This window comes from Coturnix japonica, chromosome 10 (assembly GCF_054131305.1).
Source record: "Coturnix japonica strain WE chromosome 10, WE-NBRP24, whole genome shotgun sequence".
NCBI classification, from domain to species: domain Eukaryota; kingdom Metazoa; phylum Chordata; class Aves; order Galliformes; family Phasianidae; genus Coturnix; species Coturnix japonica.
The window spans coordinates 12,584,199-12,595,365 of NC_140672.1; positions in this window are offsets into that span (position 1 = coordinate 12,584,199).

Below are 11,167 nucleotides of genomic sequence, written 5' to 3' on the forward strand. Positions count from 1 at the left end.
CAGGAGGCACAAATGATTTTGGGCCTAGCTAATGCTTATCGGGCCTTAGTCAATACCATTCCTGAGAGGGAAGTTTTTGAAGCTGAGAGAGAGAGTCTCAGGGCCGAGAAGGAGAGTCTTAGAGCTGAGGCAGAAAAACTTTGGACTGAGAAGGTAGAGAGAGAAAAAGCTTTTGAAGCTGAGAGAAAAGATCTCCTGTACCAACGAGACTCAATCTGGTACGAGAAAGAGAGTCTTAGAGCTGACGCAGAAAAACTTTGGGATGAGAAGGTAGAGAGAGAAAAAGTTTTTGAAGCTGAGAGAAAAGATCTCCTGTACCAACGAGACTCAATCTGGTACGAGAAAGAGAATCTTAGAGCTGACGCAGAAAAACTTTGGGATGAGAAAAGCTCCCTGCAATCCCAACTCAACACTCTCCAGTCCGAGCACAGCGCCTTCCGGTCCGAGCACGACACTCTCCAGTCTGAGCACAGCGCCCTCCGGTCCGAGCATGACACTCTCCAGTCCGAGCGCAGCGCCCTCTGGTCCGAGCACGACACTCTCCAGTCTGAGCACAGCGCCCTCCTGTCCAAGCACAACACTCTCCAGTCTGAGCACAGCGTCCTCCGGTCCGAGTACAACACTCTCCAGACTGAGCGCGATGCCCTCCGGACCGAGCACAATGCCCTCCAGACCGAGCACAACACTCTCCAGTCCAAGTATGATGCCGTCCAGTCTGAGTGCGGCACCCTCCAGGCCAAGCACGATGCCTTCCAATCCAACTGCGACACCCTCCAGTCCGAGCACAACACTCTTCAGTCTGCGCATAACGCCCTCTGGTCCGAGCATAACGCTCTTCAGACTGAGCACAATGCCCTCCGGACCGAGCACAATACTCTCCAGACTGAGCACAACGCTCTCCGGTCCGGGTACAATACTCTCCAGTCCAAGTATGATGCCCTCCAGTCTGAGCTCGGCACCCTCCAGCCTAAGCACGATGCCCTTCAACCCAATTCTGACACCCTCCAGACCGAGCACAACACTCTTCAGTCTGAGCATAATGCCCTCCAGTCCGAGCATAACGCTCTTCAGACCGAGCACAATGCCCTCCGGACCGAGCTCAACACTCTCCAGACTGAGCACACTGCCCTCCAGGCCGAGCATAACGTCCTCCGGTTCGGGTACAACACTCTCCAGTCCAACTACAACAGCCTCCAGACTGAGCTTGGTGCTGTCCAGTTTGAGCGGAACGCTCTCCGAGACCAGCTATGTGCCCTCCAGGGTGAGTTGAATGTATTTAACCAACTACCAGGGGCACATGTAGTCCAATTTGGCCAGCCACTGGGGGCGCATGTAGTCCAATTTGACCAGCCACTGGGGGCACATGTAGTTCAATCTGACCAGCCACCGGGGGCACATGTAGTCCAATTGGACCAACCATCGGGGACACCAGATACAATGTTGGTTGCCCCTGTAAGAGGGCGAAAGACAAAACAAGTTTCAACTCAGTTAGAGAAAATGCAGAAGGAGTTAGAAGAGCGGAGGGAGTTAGGAGAGCAGGACTCAGGAGACTCAGGGGACTCGGGAGAGCAGGGGAAGTCAGAAGACCAGAAGAAGTTGGAGGAGCAGAGGATGTTAGAGGGGTATAAGAAGATGATAGAGGAGCAGAAGATGATAGAGGAGCAGAAGAAGTTAGAGGAGCAGAGAAAGTTAGGAGAGAGGAAAAAGAAGGAGGGTTACCTGGAGGAAATAACACAAGCATCAGGGTCAGGGTCAGAGTCAGAAGAGGAGCCAAAAGCTACTTTTTCTTTACGAGAATTTCTCAAGTCCAAACTTATAGATGGGGCAGCCTCATCAACACAGTTGCCACCATCAACACTTGGGACTCTTGATAGAGCAAAAGGTGAGAAAAGTATTACGACCATTATTGATCGATCTTTTAAACTGAGTGAAATTCGAGATCTAAGAAAGGATTACACACGTCAGCCAAAAGAAAATATGGTCACTTGGTTACTTCGCTGCTGGGACAATGGTGCCAACAGTGCGTGGCTCGATGGCAGTGAAGCTCGCCAACTGGGTAGCATTTCCAGGGACCCACGTGTGGACAGAGGTATTGGCACATGCCAAAATCGGTCCTACACCCTCTGGAAGCGGATGTTGATAGCGGTAAGAGATAGATTCCCCTTTAAACGGGACTTGGAGCCTGAGAGAAAGAAATGGACTGATATTGAGAAAGGTATCCAATTTTTGAGAGAAAATGCTCTGGTGGAAATGCTATACAGCCGCGAGTTCAATCGTAACGATCCAGACCAATTACATGATCCTGAAGCAGTCCGCGTTCCACGACAAATGTGGCGTGACTTTACAAAAGCAGCTCCAGAAAAGCATGCCAGTGCACTTGCATTAGTATATGGCAAAGGGGACAGGAAACCCTTTGTGAATGAACTAATTGGCAGACTTCAGGAACTTGAATTATTTATAAGCGCCACAGAAGTTAATCTGTATACTTCAGCCATTGTCAAAATTGTGGAAAGGTTAAACGAAGTGGAGGGAACACAAAATGATATTATTGACAAATTGGCTAATGTGCCTGATGTAGATGAATCCACGGTGGTACAAGATGATGGAAACCAGGATTTCCACAATCGCCTATTGAGGAAGCTAAACAACATGAGTTCCTCTCGACCTGTATCATCGAAAATCTCAACCATTAAAAAGAGACGTCCTCGTATTCAAGCAAATGACGATGATAAGTCACCTCGAATCAACGATGAGACTACACGTCTTGCCTTGTTGCTTTTCCTCTGTAGTCATGGGGAGGACATGAAGAAGTGGTGTAATTCATCCACTTCTGCACTTCAGGCACGAGTGAAAGAATTACAAGGTGAAACAACTACCAAGGTGAACACTTCCAAGAAGGGGAGAGTTCCAGTTGCTGCAAGTCAACGAGGTAAACAATAGAGGGGCCCTGCCCCCAGCCAGGGGGGGGAAAGGGACAACAGAGTATACTGGACTGTGTGGATTAAGTGGCCTGGCACATCTCAACCACAGAAATATAAAGCCTTGGTGGACACTGGTGCACAATGCACCCTAATACCCTCAAGTCACCAAGGGACACAACCAATATATATCCATGGAGTGACTGGGGGTTCCCAAGAATTGACTATGTTGGAGGCCGAAATAAGCCTCACTGGTAAAAACTGGCAAAGGCACCCTATTGTGACTGGTCCAGAGGCTCCATGTATACTGGGAATCGATTACCTTAGGATGGGATATTTCAAGGATCCCAAGGGGTATCGATGGGCCTTTGGGATAGCTGCTGTAAACACAAATGGTGTTAAGCAGCTGTCAACTTTACCTGGTCTGTCAGATGATCCTTCTGCTGTGGGGTTGCTCCAGGTAAAAGACCAAGAGGTACCAATTGTCACCAGAGTGGTTCACAGACGGCAGTACCGCACCAATAGGGACTCATTGCTCCCTATTCACAAGCTAATTCGCCAATTAGAAAATCAGGGAGTGATTAGCAAAACGCACTCGCCTTTTAACAGCCCCATATGGCCAGTGCGTAAAACCAGTGGGGAATGGAGGCTGACGGTAGATTACCGTGGCCTGAATGAAGTTACACCTCCATTAAGTGCTGCTGTACCAGACATGCTAGAACTCCAGTATGAACTGGAGTCAAAAGAAGCTAGGTGGTATACCACCATTGATATTGCTAATGCCTTCTTTTCCATCCCATTGGCTGCAAAATGTAGGCCACAGTTTGCTTTTACCTGGAGAGGTATTCAGTATACCTGGAACCGTTTACCCCAGGGGTGGAAGCACAGCCCAACAATTTGCCATGGATTAATCCAAGCTGTTTTGGAACAGGGTAATGCTCCTAAACACTTGCAGGATATTGATGACATTGTAGTGTGGGGCCATACAGCAGCAGAGGTTTCCAAGAAAGGGAAACAGATAATCCAAATTCTTTTGCAAGCTGGTTTTGCCATTAAGCGCAGCAAGGTGAAGGGGCCTGCCCAGGAAATCCAGTTCTTAGGCATAAAATGGCAAGATGGACGTCGTCACATCCCAGCAGATGTGATTGACAAAATCACTGCTATGTCTCCGCCCACAAATAAAACAGAGACCCAATCTTTTCTGGGAGTAGTGGGCTTTTGGAGAATGCATGTCCCAAACTACAGCCACATAGTGAGCCCTCTCTATCAGGTAACACGGAAGAAGAATAATTTCTCATGGGGTCCTGAGCAGCAGCAGGCTTTTGAGCAGATAAAACAAGAAATAGCCCGTGCCGTGGCCTTGGGGCCGGTACGGACGGGACAGGATGTGAAGAACATCCTCTACACTGCTGCTGGAGAGAAAGGTCCCACCTGGAGTTTGTGGCAAAGAGCCTCAGGAGAGACCCGAGGCCGACCCCTAGGATTTTGGAGTCGAGCATATAAAGGGTCTGAGGAGCGCTACACTCCGACTGAGAAGGAGATCTTAGCCGTGTATGAGGGGGTTCGGGCTGCTTCTGAAGTAGTTGGGACAGAGGTTCAGCTTCTTCTAGCACCTCGCTTGCCAGTAATAAACTGGATGTTTAAAGGACAGGTTCCCTCTACCCATCATGCTACTGATGCCACTTGGAGTAAGTGGATTTCATTAATTACTCAACGAGCTCGAATGGGAAAACTCAGCCGTCCTGGAATTCTAGAAGTGATCATGGACTGGCCTGAGAGTAAAAAAATTGAAACACCACCTACAGAAGAGGTATCACGTGCTAAAGAGGCACCACCATACAATGAGCTACCAGAAAACGAAATGAAATTTGCCCTATTCACAGACGGATCATGTCGTATTGTAGGGAAGCATCGCAGATGGAAAGCTGCTGTATGGAGCCCCACACGACAAGTTGCAGAGGCCACTGAAGGTAAAGGAGAATCAAGTCAATTCGCAGAGGTAAAGGCTGTTCAGCTGGCTTTAGATGTGGCTGAACGGGAGAGGTGGCCAATGCTTCATCTTTATACTGATTCATGGATGGTGGCAAATGCCTTATGGGGGTGGTTGCAACAGTGGGAGGATGATAATTGGCAACGAAAGGGTAAACCTGTTTGGGCTGCTGAACTGTGGAAGGACATTGCTGCCCGAATAAGGAACATTGTTGTAAAGGTGCGCCATGTAGATGCTCATGTGCCTAAAAGTAGGGCTACTGAAGAACATAAAAATAACCATCAGGTTGATCGAGCTGCCAAAATTGAGGTGGCTCAAATAGACTTGGACTGGCAGAACAAGGGTGAATTATTCCTTGCTCGGTGGGCCCATGAGACTTCAGGTCATCAAGGAAGGGATGCAACATATAAGTGGGCCAGAGACTGAGGGGTGGACTTAACTACGGACGCTATTGCTCAGGTTATTCATGATTGTGAAACATGCGCCATAATTAAACAAGCCAAGAGGATGAAACCTTTTTGGGGGGAAGGGCGATGGCAAAAGTATAAATATGGAGAGGCATGGCAGGTTGATTATATCACCTTGCCACGATCTCGCAATGGTAAGCGTTATGTACTCACCATGGTGGAGGCAACCACTGGGTGGCTCGAAACATACGCAGTACCCCATGCTACCGCCCGAAACACCATATTAGGGTTGGAAAAGCAAATCCTGTGGCGGCATGGCACTCCGGAAAGAATTGAATCAGATAATGGGACCCATTTTAAAAATTTCCTTGTAACCACTTGGGCCAAAAATCATGGCATTGAGTGGATTTACCATATTCCCTATCATGCACCAGCTTCTGGTAAGATTGAACGATTCAATGGGTTGTTGAAAACTATGTTGAAAGCAATGGGTGGTGGAACGTATAAAAATTGGGAGAACCATTTAGCAGAAGCCACCTGGTTGGTCAACACTCGAGGATCTAGTAATCGCAATGGTCCTAACCAATCCAGCTCCCTACGTACCGTGGAGGGAGATAAGGTTCCTGTAGTACACATAAAGAGTGTGTTGGGAAAGACAGTTTGGGTCCTTCCAGCGTCTGGAAAGGGCAATCCTCTCCGGGGTACTGTCTTTGCCCAGGGACCTGGGTGCACGTGGTGGGTGATGGACAAAAATGGGAATGTCCAATGTGTACCACAAGGGAATTTGATGTTGGGGGAGTGCAGCCAATGATTTTCCTGTAGATATATAGGTAGAGTCTCAGAAAATATTTCAATTAGGTACAGAATAGTTCAATTAGGTATAGGACTTAAGATAGAGTGGATTAATGTTAAGGAAACACTTTTTCTCTATATACCTTAATTAGGCATTCTGTAAGCAAGTTTTCCATCTGGACTCTATATCCTGCACTGGCCATGCATGTGTAGAGCACACATGGAAAGAAGTATAAGTCAAAAGGAAATCTGCTGTGGTGGCTGGGAAAAGATGAGTGCACCTTGATGTGGGGGACGCCCTACTAGCGCTGCCTTTTCCCTCTACCGCTGACACGTTTTCCTTTTTCTGGCAGTTTTGCCATTTTCTCAAAATTAATAAATAGTAGGTTAGGTTATAGAGTTTTGTTCTCAACTTAGGGATTTGTATGGAATAAATATAAATTGTTGAGAAAAATAAGGTTGCTGATTATTCACAATTATACATATGAGTGTGTATGTATGTATAAACATAATGTAATGATGTAGAATAAGGGGTGGAATGTCATGGTTTAATAATTTTGTAATTTTTGCTATCAGTATTCCACATCATAACGTCATATAAAGCATGAATAATTTTACTGAATCTGCAACTTACAGAAGAAGACTACATCTCCCAGAGAACAACACGATAGGTCACGGGACCTGGACTCTATATTAACTCTGTCGCAGACTAGACTGACGTCTTTCGAGTTCTGGCGTTCAGGGGAGTGTGTGGGAGCCTTCAGCCGTTCGCCTAGATTCACAGTAGGCCTCTCGGTTACGGGACTCATTCTCTCTCCTATTTTGCTTGATTCGTTAGCTCAATTTTCAATTTTCAATTACATTGTATTATATTGTGTTATCCTGTATTTTGATATAGTATTTAGTAAATAAGTGTGCCTCCTTAGATCGTTGCCGCTGTTTTCTTTTCCTAATTAATTTTTTTTTTCCTTTCGGCCTAGGGCCCCTCCGGGGCCCACGGCCCCTGTCACGGACGCAGGTGGATTTTTAGTTCAAACCGTGACAGATTTTGAGACTACATGCGCCCCCAGTGGCTGGCCAAATTTGACAATCCTCCAGCTCTGGCCTAGCCATGCACAGCAGCAGTCCGTCTCCCTCCCAGCTCACTCACCAGTGTGCTGCTGTGCCCCAAATTCAGTGCAGCAGCATTGAGAGCAGGCAGCACCCATCACCCTCCTCTAACTCTCTCTGCCAGCTGCGATGAGGACTGACACAGCACGCCCACCCCAGCCCAGCTTTTCTGCTGAGACATCTCCCAGCAACCACCCAGCACCAATCCCAGTTGCTGCAAGCTGTCTGAGAGCCTGCTGGAGTGCACTGACAATAACTTTGTGGGCCAAGCATTAAGCACACCAAGCAGAAGGGAAGCATTACTGAACATGGTGCACAGCAGGGGTTAAGACTGGAGGTGGTCAGGGCTGTAGTGACCATGCCCTCCTAGAGTTCCTCATCTCAAGGAATGCAGGCCTGGCAAAAAGCAAAGTCAGGACCCTGAGCTTCAGGAGAGTCAGCTGCAGGCTGTTCAAAGAATTCTTGCATGAGAGACACTGGAAAACTGTTTTTAGGGGTAAAGGAATGGAAAAGAGATGGTAACTTTCTCAGAAAACCTTTCTCAGAGCTGGAGCTCTGAGCTCCATCCCGACCACACGAAACACAGCAGAGGAGGCAGGAAAGCAGCATGGCTGAACCTGCTGGTTACAGGGAGCAACAAGAAGGAAATGGAGAAACAGCAGAAACGGAGACATGCAGCCTGGTCGCTTTGGTGGCCTTCTACAGTGGAGTGACAGCATCAGTAGGGAAAGGAAAAGCAACTGACATCACTCAGCCAGACTTTTGCAAGGCCTTCGATGTTGAGCAAGTTTCCTGTTAGAACTCAGTGTGAACAAATCTACCACTGAGCAACACCCTGAGCCCCCACTCACCTCAGCAGAGGTCAGCCTGCACCCCAGCCTTCCGCCTATTCTGCTCCATTGATGGAAGCACACCAGGCATCATTGCTACTCACCTGACCAATGATGATAGGGGCAGAAAAGGGAATTCCTCTTTACCTTTCAGATGAAAAATTGATGACTGTGTGGAATCTTCCCAGTACAGCTGCGGGGCCTTCCTTTACTTGTATCCTGCTGCTCCATGTCACAGTGGGAGAGCTGCTCTGGCCTCTCCTCTCAGCCTGTGCCTCCTGCAGTGTGAGCAGCTTTGTGGATAGAGGAGACACCCACACAGACTTGGGCCTGGATAGAGAACTGTGCCCTACAACATAGGTACATTTACATCATGCTCTTTTCCTTGTGTGTGAGCAATCCTTGCTCTTTTCAGATGGTACTATGAGCGTGTGACACCCCAAACACATATTTAGCATCTGTCCATATCATTAAGGCTCTCGTCAAGGCAGTTATTTCAGCCTTCTGAGGGGTAGTCCCCACGGCTGATGGTTGTGCTTCCATTCCCTGCTCAGTAGCAGTTACTGCATGTCCTGCCTTAAAGCCTCCTTGTCTCACAAAACTGCAGCTGCTGGTAAACCAGGCGTCTTCTGCATCTTCTAAGGGTTCGTCCTTCAGCTCCGACTGACTGGATGTAATGTGCAGCATCAGTTGTTTCAAAGCAGTGATGTCATCCTGGTTCTCCACCAGGGGAGTTCTGCTAAGGAAAGATACTGGGTTGGCAATAGTAGTTACAATTATTTCTATATCACCCTGCTCTACCAGGATGGCCTGGTATTTCGGGAATCTTTGGGGTGAAAGCCAATGTCCCCCTTTTGCCTCCAATACAGTAAACACTGCATGAGATATTAAAACTGGTATCCTTTGGCCCAGTGTAGATTGATGGGCTTCTTGAATATTGAGCACCAGTGCACCCTGGATATCCCTTACTCACTTCAAGCTGTTTCAAGTTTACCATCAGTCCGTAGCTGTGTATCCATGGTCGGCACCCTCCTGTCATTCCTGGCAACGTATGGAGTTCCTTGGCAGTTTGCAGCTCAGGGGTTGAGCAGATGGCTTCTTTCTTGGCAGTCCTTAAGGTTCAAAGTCCAGCTGTCATCTCCTATCCCAAATACGTCACTTGCTGCTGAGTTATTTGTGCTTTCTGTAAACCAAGAAACTCAGCAAACTCTCAGTCTATTCTACACAGCCCTTTTGTTGCTGTGGCACCCACGTGCTCCAGTAAAGTTCCACCCTAGGATGGAGGATGCCAGGTCTCAGGCTCACGAGTTGACCAGTTCTCAACAATCATTTAGCTGTTCTCTCAACCCTGGGTAACACTGTCCAGGTTCACTGAGTCTCTTCTCCCTCTATTAGGGAGAACAGATACACGCAAGTACTCGTATGCTATCATGAGGAATCCAGTAGGTTACATTTAATTTAGAAGCATGATGCAATCAAAAGCTCGCTTACATAAAAGCATACCCTTTTCTTTCACTCAAAATAATAGCCCAGAAAAAAATAAAAACAAAACAAAACCCTCATCATAATTGTTAAAGAAATTATCTACTAGATCTCGATGGAGAGTGGAGACACATGCTAGTTTTAGGAACACAGTGCTTATCTCATTATCTGAATGCATCTCAAGGCATGCTCCTTGTGAAACTGTGAGAACCGCTTGCAGTGCACTGTCAGATGTACAGGATGGCAGCTGTATGTGCTGTGACCAAATAAACCCCACACTGAAACCTTTCAGAATTTTAGGACCTACAAGTATTCCATTCATATTAAAAGTAAAAAATTCCAAAGCTACACATGTTCTAGGTTTCCATTTGTTAGATACAACATACCTTTGGAAGTAGGCGCCTGAAAGGATATGCCTTCTACTTGCTTCTCTGTCTGGCTCTTCGAAAAGAAGGCCTTTGGAGCAGGAAATGCAAAGGGCAGCTCATTTCTTAACCCTGACTCTGCATCAACATTCTCTGTGTTTGCACGCTTCTTAGATGCCACTTTTCTTGTCACTGGAGTTGACAGTGTGAATTCCATATCACCCAGTTGAGTATCATGCCTCGAATGCTGCCAGAGACGGAACAAAAGGTTTTCTGATCACAGCCGGAGAAGTTACTGTCAAAGAAATTCTAACAGCTGAGAAGGTCAGACACAATGCTTATAAAAATATCATACATTATTTGGCTATTGAACAAAACAGTTGAAAACTCTGATTCTCTCCTAGAATAAGTTCGTTTCTTATAGACTGTCAAACGCCATTTTTTGATTTGTTCATCTCAATTCTCCATTGAGGATTAACCCTCACCAGCTTATCTAAACATAAATATGAATTATCACTTGGTTTAGTTAAAAATTTGAATAATATCACAGTGGATTTTGTTGTCCAACACAGTAAGATTGAATTTCTTTCGGTACCTTTCAACCTCTGCCTACCTCCAGCCTAACTCCAGAATCTTATTAACTGTGCCTTATCTCTTCCCATTGTGTTTTAAAATCCTCACTGACTCCTTTACTTGTTCCCTTGCTTGCTGTTTCTGTGCAAACCAAACACTGGAGTTAGGGATCACGTCAAACCAACCATGGCCTACAGGTAGAAGGCAACAAAATTTATGCTTAACATACTTCTTTGCTCTATCTTTATCTTCCTTTGGTCAAGGTCCACTAGATACTTAAATATGGAGTAAGCACTAGATACAATGAGAAGCAGATTTCTAGATTAAGAGCTGTATTTTTTCTGTAAGAAACTAGCTGTACATCTTCACACACCTGCTTTGTTTTCTGAGTATTTAGATCTAGTGGAGATTCTTCAAACACTGAAGCTACATCAGAAAATTCCATGGATCCAAACGCATCTGGCACATGGCTGCAGTCTGGCACATCTTCATATGCCAGAGCCTTTTCAGACAGAAATGTTCCATCGAGATTCTTTTGCAGAATTAGAAGGAAGATTTCATCAGAAGATTTCACCACTAAAGTCTAAATAAGATTGGTTTGCAAGTTCCAAACTATGGCTAACAGCTAATGGAAGTCCACAGGCCAGCAGCAACAACTTTTATATTATGTTCTTAATATTCTAATTGTTGATATGACGTT